This window comes from Podarcis pityusensis (assembly GCF_964106645.2).
Source record: "Podarcis pityusensis genome assembly, chromosome: 14".
Classification (NCBI taxonomy): domain Eukaryota; kingdom Metazoa; phylum Chordata; class Lepidosauria; order Squamata; family Lacertidae; genus Podarcis; species Podarcis pityusensis.
Window position 1 is genome coordinate 41,619,513 of NC_138039.1, and position 15,665 is coordinate 41,635,177.

Below are 15,665 nucleotides of genomic sequence, written 5' to 3' on the forward strand. Positions count from 1 at the left end.
AATGAGACACAAGCCAAGAATCAATCGCAGAACAATGCCAACCACCTGCTGTCATTGTTTCAGCTGAAATTTTCAGGTCACACTAAACAGAGCAATCGAACATCTTGAAACACTTGCTGCTCTGGATATCATCAAGTGAAAGTGAAGTGATTTTTACTGACATCATCGATCAGGAAGATGCTCTTATTAAACTTTGAGCTAGAGTTGGATGTTTTGCAGAGAAAGAAAAATGAAACTTGCTCAGAAGTATTTGACTATACATTGCTCATAGTGGTTCCACACACCCGAGTCCCTCAAAATGAAGTGATTCTACCACAACAGTTTGCTTTGCTTGGAACCAACCTTCCACAACAATAATTATTTATTATTTACACGCCGCCCATCAGATTGGGTTGCCCCGGCCACTCTGGTCAGCTTCCAACAAATGATAAAACCACAGTGAAACATCAGACATTAAAAGCAGCACATATCCAACACAGAATCACCCCAACTTTTTGACATGACTAAATCTAATCACGTCGGGACGCGGGGGGCGCTGTGGGTAAAACCTCAGCGCCTAGGGCTTGCCGATCGCATGGTCGGCGGTTCGAATCCCCGCGGCGGGGTGAGCTCCCGTCTTTCGGTCCCAGCTCCTGCCCACCTAGCAGTTCGAAAGCACCCTTAAGTGCAAGTAGATAAATAGGTACCGCTTTATAGCAGGAAGGTAAACGACGTTTCCGTGTGCTGCGCTGGTGCTGGCTCGCCAGAGCAGCTTCGTCACGCTGGCCACGTGACCCGGAAGTGTCTCCGGACAGCGCTGGCCCCTGGCCTCTTAAGTGAGATGGGTGCACAACCCTAGAGTCGGACACGACTGGCCCGTACGGACAGGGGTACCTTTACCTTTTTTAATCTAATCACAACACTGAAATGATGGTACTGCTTACAGTTCATGTATCAACACAGCTGCTATGGGTGGTCAGATCTATCGATTTCAGCTTCTCTTGTTACCAATGCTAAATTGGGTTCTCCACATTTCCATATCAGTTTATTATTATTATTATTATTAAAGTCCTCATGAAAATTAATCAGCATTTGGGTGCAAATTTCACCTCATACAGGTAACTCTCGTCTTACACTTATTATACTTATATGATTGCAGCTTGGCACAGGTGGGGAAAAAATAAATTTCAAATTGGAGAGAGGCAGAAGCCCACTCGCCATTTACTTATTTCCCCAGCCCACCTGTGCAGAGCTGCGATCACGGGCTTATCTGGCTCTGGTTGGAGGTGTGAGGCTCTGCCAGAGCCTGAACGCCACCTTCTCAAAGCCAGGTAAGCAGCCCTCCGCCTTGTAGGGTGTGGGTGCTGGGGGTTCCTGGCTTTATGCATTTTTGTGTTTAAGCATGGACCCCTGGAACCGAACATTTGTGTAAGATGCAAGTTACCTGTATACACACATATATATATATTGCACATTTAATACATCACTGTATGTTATTTTTACTAACATATGCAGTTATGTGCACAGTTTACCCCAGCATACGCATTCCTGCACACAGAACTTGGCTGGAGAACTGCACTGCAAAAGTTAGAGGTGTGCAAAAAACGGCTGTGTTTCGGTTCGCGTACTGTTTTGGTTAAGTGTAAATTGGGTCAGCTCATCTTTAAATGCAAACAAAACCTAATTTCTCCCCTAACTGCAGCACCCCCACATTCTAAGGCTTAAGCTGCAACCATTTCTTTCTTTTCTTTTCTTTTTTCAAAGCACCATTCCCCTTACTTTAAATTCAGTTAATGACACACAGAGTAATCATTTGTCAATCAGTGCAGTGTTTCTGAGTTAATGGTAATGCTGGCTACCATCCATTTCATTCACTCAGTAGCTGTGGGTGGGGAAGGATATATATATATATATATATATATATATATATATATACCATCAAGAATACATAATTCATATTTATTTAACCTCTCCATTGCCTGCAAAGCATGCCTTCTGACTCAAAATGGCTCGCAGTCTCCATATGAGAAATGATGGTTATCATTTATTTAATACGCATTGCCACAGCCTGAGGAGGGAAAGTTTAAGAAGTAATGTCAACAGACAAAGGATCATACTCAGAGCCATCTACCTAAGCTCGTGTTTCTCCCCGAGGCAAAAGCCTATGCGAATTCATTCAGGGCCCTTCTATTATTCATGCAAGAAAGTGCCGATCATAACTGCAATATGAAAACGGGGTGGTTCTGAACATGTGGTTTGAAATATCATGAAATTAAAACCACGGGTTATTAGCTGAGATTTCTGGGATTCTCATTTAAAAGCACCTGGAAGGGGGAAAAAAAAAAGTCTAAAAGAAAGGGGAGGGGGGGGGAACGTGATAAAGGAAGTTATTGATGCCACAAGTTTGGAAAGCAAACCTTACTTCAGCAAGAGAGAGAAATAAACTATGCCAGTCTGATAATACAGTGGTACCTCTGGATGCGAACGGGATCCATTCTGGAGCCCTGTTCGCATCCTGAAGCGAACACAACCTGCGTATGCGCGTGTGCGGGTCGCAATTCACTGCTTCCGCGCATGCGCATTATGTCATTTTGAGCGTCTGCGCATGCGCGAGTGGCAAAACCCGGAAGTAACGCGTTCCGTTACTTCTGGGTTGCCGTGAAGCGCAACCCGAAAACGCTCAGCCCGAAGCTACTTCAGCCTAAAGTATGACTGTATGGGGAATGATGGGAGATCAAAGCAGAACCAACAACACAATGACAAGGAAGAGCACCTCCAAGGAGACACATTCTACATGAGCTCAGAGGTGACTAGTCTTAAAGAAATAGTCCACAGTCATGCACTGCAATAGATTAAATAGCCGGGATGGGAAACCTGTGGCCACTGGAAGATGGCCACCTTGGGTGAATGGGCCACCACCAGTTCAGGAGCAGAGGAAAGAAGGAAGGGAGGGAGGGAGTCTGGTGTGATCAAGTATGTCATTTTTGTTTTGAAATTTTTGAAGACTGCCGACTCACTGATATAGGAGAAGGTGATCTCAGTGTTGTGTTGTTGTTTTTAAACTTATGCTTTAGTGGAGATTGATGAAGAGAGTTTTCTGAAGATCCAAGTATTTATTACCTCGCAGCTCTCAGAGCCAAGCTACCTGTTATGTTATTCTTATTCCTGGCCCAGGTCTTCCAACATTTCACAGTGCCAAAACTGTAGGCCAAAGCTTGTGTGCCAAAAGCAGCTGAAGAGAGATACTGTATATACCGTATTTTTCGCTCCATAAAATGCACTTTTTTCTTCCAAAAAAGTAAGGGGAAATGTATGTGCGTCTTATGGAGTGAATGCGTGGTCGCTGGAACTGAATTGCCCAGGAGCAAAAAGCAAGTTGTGCTTTTTTTTCTTTTCTTTTTTTTTTAGAAAGAGGGAAGGGGGTGTTGAAACAAAGCCGTTGAGCAGCTGATTGGCAAGCGATCGGAGAGAGAGATAAGGGATGCTAGAGATAAAGAAGGCTGCCTGGGAAGGGGGAGGTAAAAGCCCATGGATCCTCAGGATTTTTGCATTGGGTCACCCCAAATTCACCATGGCTACAGCCTGCACCAAAAATTCACACACCCACTGTTGCGTGGGGCTGCAATGGCGCAAAAACGTGGCTACAAAGCACAGATCCACATGGATCCTCAGGATTTTTGCATTGGGCTACCCCAAACTCACTGTCAAATCACATGTCTGTGGCCACAGCATGGACCACAAAAATCGTACATCCACTGTTTCGTTCAGAATATTTTTTTTCCTCATTTTCCTCCTCTAAAAACTAAAAAATCTTATGGTTGGGTGCGTCCTATGGAGCGAAAAATACGTTAAGTGTTTATACGGTTATGTTAGACGCCTCTGAGAGTTAAGATGGACAAACTGGGGAGCTTGGTCTTAGAGGACAGCACTGATATAGTAGGCATAATGGAAAACCTGGTGGGATGGAGAGAACCATGTCAGGGCAAAAAATAATAATCTTAATTTCACATTTTCACTCATGGAGGCTGAACTCGTGATGGCCGACTAGCAATGAGACCTTGAGGTTGTAGTGGAAAGCTTGATGAAGATGTTGGTCCAGCAGTTGTGGAAAAGGCAAATTCCATGCTCATGGTCATTAGGAAAGGAATCCAAAATAAAACTGTGAATATCACAATGCCATTGTGCAAATCTATGGCTTTCTGCTTTGGAATACTGCATTTGGAATTTTTCTGGTTGCCTCACCTTGAAAATGATACTGCAGTGTTGGACAAAGCTAAGGGCAGCCAAAAATTAACAAGGGGATAGAGGAACACCCCTAAAAGGAATGGTTGTAGAAGCGTTTGAGGCTTTTTAATTTAGAGAAAAGGCAAGCTCAAGGAGAAATGATAGAAGTGTATTAAATTATGCATGGTATGAAGAAAGTGTATAGAGAAAAGGTCTTCTCCCTCTCTCATAACATGGACATTCAAAGAAGCTGAATGCTGGCGATTCAGGATGCAGAAAAGAAAGTACTTCTTCAAAAAGCACATGGATGAATTATGAAAAAGCAGGGAAAGGAGCCACCAGTTTCCTGCTAAAAATGGCCCTGTCCTGTCTTCTGTGGGCAACCAGAAACTGGGGGCAAGGGTGGGATTTTCAGCAGGAAACTGGCATGGGCTGAATCATAGAGTTGGAAGGGACCCATGGGTCATCTAGTCCAATCCCCTGCAATGCAGGAATCTCAACTAAAGCATCCATGACAGATGGCCATCCAATTTCTTACTAAAAAACCTCCAAGGAAGGAGAGTCTACCATTTCTCGCGGGAGTCTGTTCCACTGCTGAACAGCTCTTACTATCACAAAGTTTTTCCGAATATTTAGTCGGAATCTCCTTTCTTGTAACTTGAAGCCATTGGTTCGAGTCCTACCCTCCAGAGCAGGAGAAAACAAGCATGCTCCCTCTTCCACAGAACAGCCCTTAAGATATTTGAAGATGGCTATTGTATCTCCTCTCAGTCTCCTCTTTTGCAGGTTAAACATACCCAGCTCTTTCAAGCACTCCTTGTTAGGCTTAGTTTCCAGACCTTTGATGATCTTGGCTGCCCTCTTCTCCACACATTCCAGCTTGTCAACATCCTTCTTAAATTATGGTGCCCATAATTGGATACAGTATCCCAGGTGTTGTCTCACCAAGGCAGTGGTACTATTACTTCCCCTGATCTGGACACTATACTTCTGTCGAAAATGGTACCTGTTCCGGATCAGGCCTCCATAGCTTTTAAAAAGCGTGACCAACGTAACATGAGGGGTGCTAAGTAAGATCTCCAGACATCTCCCTCTTAGAATTCCTGATCTATGATTGCAGTCATGGAATTTTTGTTTATCACATGACGGTGTATGTTTTGACCCCACAGAGTGGGAAGTGACGAAGACAGGATGTTTGTGTTACTGTGTTCTGTGAAGTGGGACTATTGTCCTTTGTCCTTTTTCTCTTTGCTGTCTGATGCTAGAGAGAGGGGGAGCCATGTTGCAGTGCTTCGCGTGTGTTTATATGTAAATAAAGTAGATTAGCCAAAATGCTGAGTTGCTGAGGTCTGTCACGCACATGATGCACAAACTCTGTGGCTATCTAAATGTGCTGGTGTCTGTAGGCATCGGTCGCTGTGATGTTTGGACTGAAGAAAGCTTATGAAGCTCCTGAATGATCAACCAGGAGGGAGAGAACATGCCAGTCGGGCATGTGTCTCTGCCAGGTCCTACTCGAGTGTAGGCTGAACTCCTGACCCTCCCTTCAATCCCCTGAAACCAGCATTTCAATTAACACACACACAAAATCACTTTCTGTTTATCCGTGAGTCACAGGATTCACCAATCTTCCCTCTCAAGCCTGGTTCAAGATCAAATTTTCAAAAAAAAATACCCTATTTTTCGCCCTATAGGATGCACTTTTTCCCCTCCAAAAATGAAGGGGAAGTGTGTGTGCGTCCTATAGGGCGAATGCAGGCTTTCGCTGAAGCCTGGAGAGCGAGAGGGGTCGGTGCGCACTGACCCCTCTCGCTCTTCAGGCTTCAGGAAGCTATCCGCAAGCCTTGCGAGCCCGGCGGGAGTTCCCGCGGCTCGCAAGGCTTGCGGGCAGCAGCCTGCAGCCTGAAGCACGGGACGCCCTCCAGAGGGTGCCCCGTGCTTCGCGCAGGTGTGCTTCGCGCAGGTGTGCTTCTCCCCAGCGCCAGCCCCACAAGCTCGGGGGACAGCGGGGAGGCGGAGTGCCGCCATCCCGCAGTTCCCCGACCTGGTTTGGAGGCTGGCACTGGGGAGAAGGGCGCTTCTCCCCAGCGCCAGCCCCACAAGCTCGGGGGACAGCAGGGAGGCGGAGCGCCGCCATCCCGCTGTTCCCCGACCTGGTTTGGATTCCCCGACCTGGTTTTGGGGGGGAAATAAAGGGGAAAAAATTCCCTTTATTTCCCCCCAAAAAAACTAGGTGCGTCCTATGGGCCGGTGCGCCCTATGGGATGAAAAATACGGTACATTCAAACAAGCAGGACAACTCACATCAGACCCCTTCCTTCCTCCACCCAAGAAAGCTTGGGCTCTTCTCTCTCCAGCAGAGATGTAGAAGTTATGGCCTTCAAGGTTTTGGTAGACTCCTACTCCCATCAACCCCAGCCAGCATAGTCGGGGATGATGGGAGTTGGAGTCCAACAGCATCATTTGCAACATTTTCCCCTCCCTGTTCTAAAATATGGAGTTGTAAAAAATTTAATGGCCAAGACAGAAGGCGACAGAGGAGATGATGTCAGAGGGCAGAGACCCTGCTAATTACTTTTTAAAGAAATCTGTCCCGGGATTGCAGCAGTACTTGTCTTTCCTCCAACAGATGCGTACCTCTTTAAAATCTTTACATTTAGGCCTTTCCTGCTTTATTAAAAGTAATGTGTATAATTAAGAACCCTTCTGGTCCGCTGGATAAATGTGGTACTTAATTATATGGAGTACTTAAATGACTAATTTTCTCAGCATACTACGAGTGCATCTATTATGCATGTGCCTATGTGCAAACCATTAAAAAAAAAAGTTGGAGGAGCAACTGGGAGGGCGGGTAGGGAATATATAAATAGGAACATGCGGCTCTTTCTTTAGGTTATCACCAACTCCTTCTTAATTGTACTTAGATGCAATCTCTTCCCCCACTCCCAATGTTCAATTGCCTGTGCCAACTCTGCAATTCCAGCAGCATGTGTGGGTCTATCAACTCACATCAGCTTCATACAAAAAAGTTCCCACTCCTCCCCAACCTTCTTCTTTCCCACACAACGCAGGAGGAAACCGGAACCCCATCTTCCGGGGCTGCACTCCCATGTGACTCACTTGACACATGTGAGATTGCAGCCTTGGGGGGGGAGCACATTTTTTGGGGTGAGAACATGTCCCAAAATCATGCAAGGACGTGGCTCCCAAAATGGCGGCCATGCTCTCATGGGGGACGATGATGATGGGATGTCCCATTTTTTCCATGACACTTGCAAGATATTATATATCCAAAAGAAGCAGGGACAATGAAGGAGGTCAGAAATGATATTAGACATCTATGGCTGCCACCCTATTTAACAGGGGTGGGGAACCTGCCGCCCTCCAGATGTTGTTTGCCCCCATCATTCCTAACCATTGTGCCTTGCTGGCTGGGGCTGATGGGAGTTCGATCCAACAATATCCAGAGGCCCACAAGTTTCCCATCAATGATACAGGCACACTTCCCCGGGAGTAACTCTCACTGAACTCAGTGGGGCTTACTTCAGAGTAGACTCAGTAGCAGGATCACACCAAATAAGGTGTTATGTACTGAAGTTCTCACCCTGGGCCAGCAGGGGGATACTGTAGATAGTTTTCACTCCACATATGCAAATAAGGAATTGAAAGTGACGTTCAGTGATTGGATAGTTACAGAAAGTGGTTACTGTTGCGTTCTAGTGGAGCTCTATATAAGCAGGCTGGCTGAACCCTTCAGTTCAGTTCTGTTGTGGGTCTGTGAATAAAGAAGAGCTGTTTGAAGAATTGCTGTGTCGTCTGATCTGTTCACCCACAACTTAACATAAGGTATTTTTTATGATGCAACTCTATGCCTATCCAATCAGAGGCTCAACTGTACAGCGGGGATGGGAAACCTGTAGCCCTCCAGATATTGTGGGCACCCAACTCCTATCATCCCTGGCCACTGGCCAAGCCCCCTGGAGGTGATGAGAGGTGGGTGCCCACAATATCCAGAGGCCCACAGGTTTCCCACTTAAGGCAGTCCTATCCATAATGACAAAGGTGTTTCATTTCATTTTGAGAGCCGTTTGCACAGAGCAAAATGCAGGAAATTAAAGTGAACGTTCAATCAAGGCTCACTAAAATAACTGTTTTCTCCCACACAATAGTGCTGCGAATTATCTGCCATTACTACTATGGCTCCTGATAGCAGCTGTGATTAGGAAAAAAGTACTTGCACTAATTTGCACTTGACTAATATGCAGAGCGCTTTGATAAATGTTTTGATAATATTATATGGCTCCATTTCCCCTCCTCCCCCCTCATAATTATTCCTGCTTCACCAGGAGAAGACCTGGGTATGGTAACAAGCAGGCAGGCAGGCGTGGTAAAAGGGGTTGCATCTTTCATGAAATCATACAAAGCCCAGACAAGCAAACCAGACTTTTAGTTTATTTGTGAAGGTGTTCAAATCTACTCCTAATAAATATATAGCTGAACTAGACCACATCAACAATCCAGAATAAAATAGCAGTCCCCTAATAGAAAGCAAGATATATATCAAGAAGAGTTATTCCTGAACATGCATGATAAATCATATTGGGTCACAAGAGACAGAGCTTCAGCTATGCTGCTGAATGGGTATAATAGCCTTTTTGCTACTGGTTAGGATTTCCTTCCATTTCGAAGAAACAACCGTGATTTGTGGTTTGCGAGCAATATTTCAAGCAAATATGGCTAACTGCCTGACTCAAGCTGAATTCTTTCAAGTAGCATTAGGCAGTATAACCATCGGAAATATTATTGCAACCTCCCAACGTATAAGTTCACCGCCTGCATAAAAAAAAGGGTTCCGTAAGTAGGAGAATATACTGGCTTCAGTGTTAACCAACTGAAAGCAGCTGTGATTGAAGCAGTTGCATATTGAACAGAACTGAACGGCTTAGGCAGACCATAAGTGGTCTAGTAAGTTAATGAGTTGGGTTTAGAGACTGCAGAGCCAGGTTCAGTTTTCACACCATATTCCCTGTAATAGCAAATGTGGCTGGTCAACATTCAGCTTCAGTGGATGTCCCTGAGTTCTAATGTGATGAGAAAGGGACGAACACCTTTATCTAGGGACAGCTGAATGGGGCGGTCATCTGAATTACCCACAATGCCCCTAGAGCAAGGCAACTTATGGGGTATGGTGAGTGCTTAGAATGGCAAGTGGCTCCCTGTCCTCTGCTTTTGACAACAGGCAAGCCTGCTGGAAATGGGTGGAGGTAATAAATAATAATAATAATAATAATAATAATAATAATAATAAATTTATAGAATTTATAATAAAATTTTATTTATATTCCACCCTCCCCAGCCGAAGCTGGGCTCAGAGTGGCTAACAACCATAAAAGTAATACAGCATTCTAAACTCAATTCATTCTAAAATCAATTCAAAATCAAATTAATGGCAACCATTGGGCTAGAGTTCTGTGAGGATTACCAAAGGAGGGGGTCAGGCTGTGCCTTGGCCAAAGGCCTGGTGGAACAGCTCTGTCTTGCAGGCCCTGCGGAAAGATGTCAAGTCCTGCAGGGCCCTTGTCTTTTGTTAATAATAAAATTTTATTTTATTAATGTCAAGAGAAGTCCACTAGAGATGACTTAAGTTGCCAAATGTTTAGGAAGCCAAACACTGAAAACCCGGAAGTGAATGCTTCAGTTTTCAAACACGCCTTGGAAGTCGAATGGCTTCCGAGGTGCGTTTTTCATTCCCCCCCCCCCATTGAACTTGCTGACAGCTCTTTGATCCAGAGTTTTTGAACGTTTCGGAAGTCAAACAGACTTCCAGAACAGATTACGATCAAAAACAGAGGTTCCACTGTAAAGGGGTAGCAGACTGAGGGGGGACTCAGGGCACAGCCTGCCCCAGCGTGATAATGTATGCGGTATTTCTATTTAAATTACAGTGACTATTTCTAAAATTTGCTTCCCTACATTACACACACACACACACACACACACACACACACTCTCCCTACAAATCTATCTTCTCTTTTGTTCTCTTGTTTGGTGATGCATTTTTTTTCTCTTTTGACAATGAATGTAAGTGGCTGCCCTACATGGAAGTCAAATTATATGTGGGGTGTGTGTGTGTGTCTGCACACACACTATTGGTGACATTCGGGATGCTACAAGTGAGAACAAAATGAATGATGTTTCTCATACTATAATTAGACCACAGCTGAATCTTCTCAGCTAGGTTAATTAACACCCAACACATTTCACTATTCAAATAAGTTGAATCTGAATATAAAATCTGCTTTAATTCTGTGAGACCTGAAAGAGTTGTGGCATTTACCAAACAATCTCTCTTTGTGTGTGCGCACAAAATACTTGGTGCGCCCAAATATGTGCCATCAGCAGAAATTTCTTAAGGATAGAAACGGTTTCTATTTCAGGCCTGCCTTTCAGCTGGAACCTATTGGCTGTGATTTTTATCTTTGAAGGATATATTCCTAACTTGTTATATTTAGTGGGGGGAAGGTGCTTCTACGAGCAGTGGAAGTATATTGCATTTCTGGCATATCAGTAAAATATGTCCTCCCTTGGGAAATAAGAAGGTGAAATCTGTTTTATTCCAATGGTCAAAGATACTGGGCCATAGCCCATGCTAGCCCTACTCAATTGATTCACAGAAATTAATAAAGTTAATGAACTCCATTAATTTCACTAGGCCTACTCTGAGTAGGACTTAGCTGAAATACAGCCTACTGATTATCAGACCTTTGCAAAATCTGACCAAAAGATTTGTTCACCATTACATTTTTAGGATTTATTATGGACCCACAAGGAAGCTGGGATAGGTCCTTGCAGTCATCAGTTGTTTCAAAATCTAAGGAAGCATTTTCAATAACAACCGACATTAAAACAAAGAAACAAACAAACTCAGGACCCAGATTCTGCCACATTCTCTCCAACAGGAACTGGACATGAAGCAGTGTTCTAACGGGGTTTACAAACTATTCAATAATCAAAAATCGACCAGAAGTTTACATAAAATTCACATTAAAGTTACAGATAAAATAATTTGTCAAAAACAACTTAACTGAAAAATTTCCAAAATATAAAAAAATAGCAGTTTAAAATATATGTACCATATATTTTGGAAAGTTGTTTGTTCACAATGCATTTGAACCCCTCTTAAGATATCCAAAGTTTTTGTCTAAGTTAGGATACAATTGGACACTGCATGGAATCAAGATGGCGGGCTGAAGCTTTCAAAACTGCACTGATTTTTGTCTCTGATTTCCATGGGTGCACTGCTGTGGTTGTGACTTAGAATTCCAGAGCAAGGCCAAGTATGAAGCTGCTAGTACATTATAAAACAAAATTACATATTAAAGTACACGTCTAATTTACATGCCTGGTCAGGCTTGCCTTACGCATGAAGGCTTCCAGCAAGTGCTGACAATAGTACAGCCAAGTGTGGGCGCTGCCCTAAATCATTACATTATTGGATAGTGTATCACTGGATATCGTATTATACAAGGAGTTGTGGGCTTGTGAGCTCGGAGGGACTGAGATAGTTAAACACTGCCTTTTCTGCAGCATAATATACCATATGCCAAGAGTTTCCAAGCAATGGTCAATGGACCACCAGGGGTCCTTGAGCTTCATTGAGGCTGTCCGTGGCATGTCAGTGGGTTTGTGGTTGAAGATGGGAGGATGGCAAATTCTTTGCATTAAATATTCATATTGATTTTTAATGGTACTTTCATTGCTTCTTTTATTTCACCGTGTTGCCATTCGATTTCTATAGCATTCAAATGGCAACACAGTGGAAAGCATTGTACATTGCAATTGCTACAACAAGTAGAAAAATCATAGGGGGAAGGGAAGTTGGGAAATTACTGTCATTATGTATTACAGTGGTACCTCTGGTTACGTACTTAATTCATTCTGGAGGTACGTTCTTAACCTGAAACTGTTCTTAACCTGAAGCACCACTTTAGCTAATGGGGCCTCCCGCTGCTGCCACACGATTTCTGTTCTCATCCTGAAGCAAAGTTCTTAACCCGAGGTACTATTTCTGGGTTAGCGGAGTCTGTAACCTGAAGCATCTGTAACCCAAGGTACCACTATAACTGTGTGTGTGTGTGTGTGTGTGTGTGTGTACACACATACACCAACACATAAATACAGTGGTACCTCGGGTTACATACGCTTCAGGTTACAGACTCCGCTAACCCAGAAATAGTACCTCGGGTTAAGAACTTTACCTCAGGATGAGAACAGAAATCACGTGGTGGCAGCGAGAGGCCCCATTAGCTAAAGTGGTAATTCAGATTAAGAACAGTTTCAAGTTAAGAACGGACCTCCAGAATGAATTAAGTTCTTAACCTGAGGTACCACATACCTATAAATTGGAATCAAATCCCACTTTTAAAACTTGCACACTGCATCAGGTCCTGTAAAAGATTTTAGCTCTGAAGCCATACATTTGGCACGTGTCCCTAAACACAGGTATGAGAAGGATTTCCAGGGCAGTGTAGAGCCATTAGAAAAGCTACTTCCAGATAATGCTCTTTGAGAACCTTGTCAGTGTATTCACTTCACACTTAAAGAAAACGCCGCCGCCGCCACATGCCACTGTGACAATCCTCCTTGGAGGGCAGCTTTTGCCACAACCTGCCCTAATCCCCAGGGATTACGTCCCCCTTCTTCTTTTCCCAATTCTGCTCCACCCAACAAAAAAGCCCTCTTAGCGCCTCATGCATTTAGCAGCATGCGAGTCCCTCCTAAGCTCCACGGAGGAGGGATGCCGCCATTTGTTCTGTAAATGAATTAGAAGAAGTAGCTGAGGCAAAGCAGAGAACCAGCATGATGCGCCACACCTAATTATGCTCTGTCCATTACAAGCTCTTAACCATTTCTTCACTCCCCAAGAGGCGACGTGATTCAGAAATGACGGAGCAATTCTTATGGGCCTCTGGGAAACCGCTAAGCATCAAACATTGCATATTTAAATGCACAATCCTATGCATGTTTCCCGAGAAGCAAGTCTGTGCTTAGCAGGGGTGGGGAGAGAAGGCAGGTTACAGAACATATATTTATAAATTCAAATAGGGGGGAAATCAACCACAGGCTACCTGGCATACAGCTGGCTCCCTCTTCTAACATCAGCAAAAAGAAAAATGCTGGAGGTAAGCAACGGGGTGACTCCTCTTCTCCAGCCTTCTTCAAACCCTAACTGCTAATCCAGGTTTTATAGTACACCTTGCCTGGCCTTGCTACCAAGCCAAAATTCTCTGCCTTACCTGTTTGGGGATATAGGAAACTGCCTCATACAGATTGCTGGTCTATGCAGCTCAGTAAGTTTGATATTGATTGGAACTGGCTCTCCAGATTTTTATCAACCGTACCTGGAGAGTCTGGGAATTAAAACTGGTAGTGGTGGGGTGAACCACTTTGGGCTACTTGGAGGGAAGGTGGAATAGAATTGCAGTAATAAATAAATGAATAAAATACTTGCCACGGGGCAATGCCACCCTGGCGAAGTGTGGAAACAGAAAGGAAGTCTTGCTCTTCTTTGTCATTTAACCTTGACTTACAGGAGCAGACTTTTTTGTCTGATCAACCCCGGGGGCAGTCATTCTTGGGCGGGTAGGTCTCTAGCCTCCTCTGTCCCCCCCCCCAAATGCTACCACTTCTGACTTGCAATCGTGCAAACAACTGTTAGTTTCTGTTTCTCACTGAGCAGCTGCTGGGAGTCACAGGACTCTGTTTACATTCCAGAGACCTTGCAGTCTCACGGGAAAGGGAAACGGGAAGTGACGTTAGTGGTTTCCTGTTTCCTTTGTTCCTTTGTTCAGTTGCTCTCTGCTTTCATAGAGAGAGGATGTCTTTTCTGTTCTGCGTAGTTTAGAAATAAAACTCTTGACAATGTAGCCAAACCTCTCGTCTCTTCTCTGTGCTGGGAACCCTGCTGGATAGAATGTGCTTGAGGCCTTATCAAAGGCTCAGGTCATTAAACATGTCGGAGGTGATTTCAAAAACTCGGCTCGGAGGAAGATGAGGCCCTATCGGCTTGGCCGAGCGGAGTTCTGACAACCTATTGCTTTGTTTTGCCCATTATGTTAGCTGGCTGTATCTGAAATTGGTCACATTTTTAATCAGAAAAATGTCAGGTGAAATATACTTGTTATTTGAACCGGTCATGTGAACTCATCAGATTTTAATCTGTACAGAAAGATTGACACTTGTCATACTTGCTAGCATGGTGTAGCAGTTAGTGTGTTGGATTAGGAACTGGGAGACCAGAGTCCAAATACAAACTTAGCCATGAAGCTCACCAGGGTGATTTGGGTCAGTCACTGTCTCTCAGTCTAAACTACCTCATAGGGTGGTTGTGATGGTAATACGGACAAGAAGGGAACTATGCATGCTACCTTAAAATAAGAATAATACCTGAACCACAAGAGTGTTCATGCTTTTCTCAAAATATCCTCAGTTTGTTTGTTTCACAAATAGCACTGAAATGTTCTCTTAAGAAAGTACCAGAAGTGTTTCACCCCCTCTAATCTTCAAGGGCAAAGGAGTGAAAGAACTCGTATTATGAACCTCAATTATATACACTTTGAATTTAAAAAGGAGCACACAAGCATGACTACAGTTTAAAGGAAAACCACTTTGCTCAGCAAAACTCCTACGTAGTTAATACTAATTTGCCACAGATATGATGGTTTATATCAATTAAAAAAAAGTATGGAGGAGCTATTCATTCTTTTCTTTGTGCTGCAAACAAACTGCAGGGCGCCCAAATTGTTACATCTCCAGGTATAACTACTGAACACACATAATTTAAGCAATACCAAGGCACTGAAGCTATGCAGAGGTAGAGAATGCTGTGGCAATCTGGCAGGTTGACTTGCCACTGCAGATATTGGAAAGAAGTTATTCAGCGAAGGGTCACAGTGTAGCAGCAGAGCATCTGCTTTGCATGCAGAACATCCCATAATCTGTCCCTGGCATCTCCAGGTAGGGCTGGGTAAAATTCCTATCTGAAGCCCCAGAGAGCCACTGCGGTAACTGATGACAGTGCTGAGCTAGATGGATGAGTGGTCTGATTCAATATAAAAGCAGCTTCCTGTGTCCCTGTATTGCAGTCCCATTGGTGTACGGAAGTATCCCAGATCCTCCTTTCCTTCAGTTCTAGTCAATTTAATTTTCAAGTTCGATCTCTGGCATCGCCGGTTTTAAAAGGATATGGTAGTAGGTGATAGGAAAATCCTTCCTCCATCCAAGACTCTGCCATTGCCTGTTGCCAGGGACCAGCAAAGGCTTTGGATGTACTACTAGTAAGCCAAGTGCCCCCCCCCCTACATATGACATTTGTGCAGCTGGTTCTTCCTGGCTAAGTGGAGAACCTTAGATTTGTCCCTAGTGAAACTCATTTTGCTAGTTTGGGCTCAGTTCTCCAATCT

The 15,665-nt window shown here is 44.0% G+C and overlaps 1 protein-coding gene across 1 annotated transcript in view; it reads right to left on the reverse strand.

Annotated features, from left to right (window-relative positions):
• Positions 1-15,665, reverse strand: part of SEMA6D (semaphorin 6D) — a 423,500-nt gene that overhangs the window by 366,020 nt on the left and 41,815 nt on the right. The window lies entirely within an intron of this gene.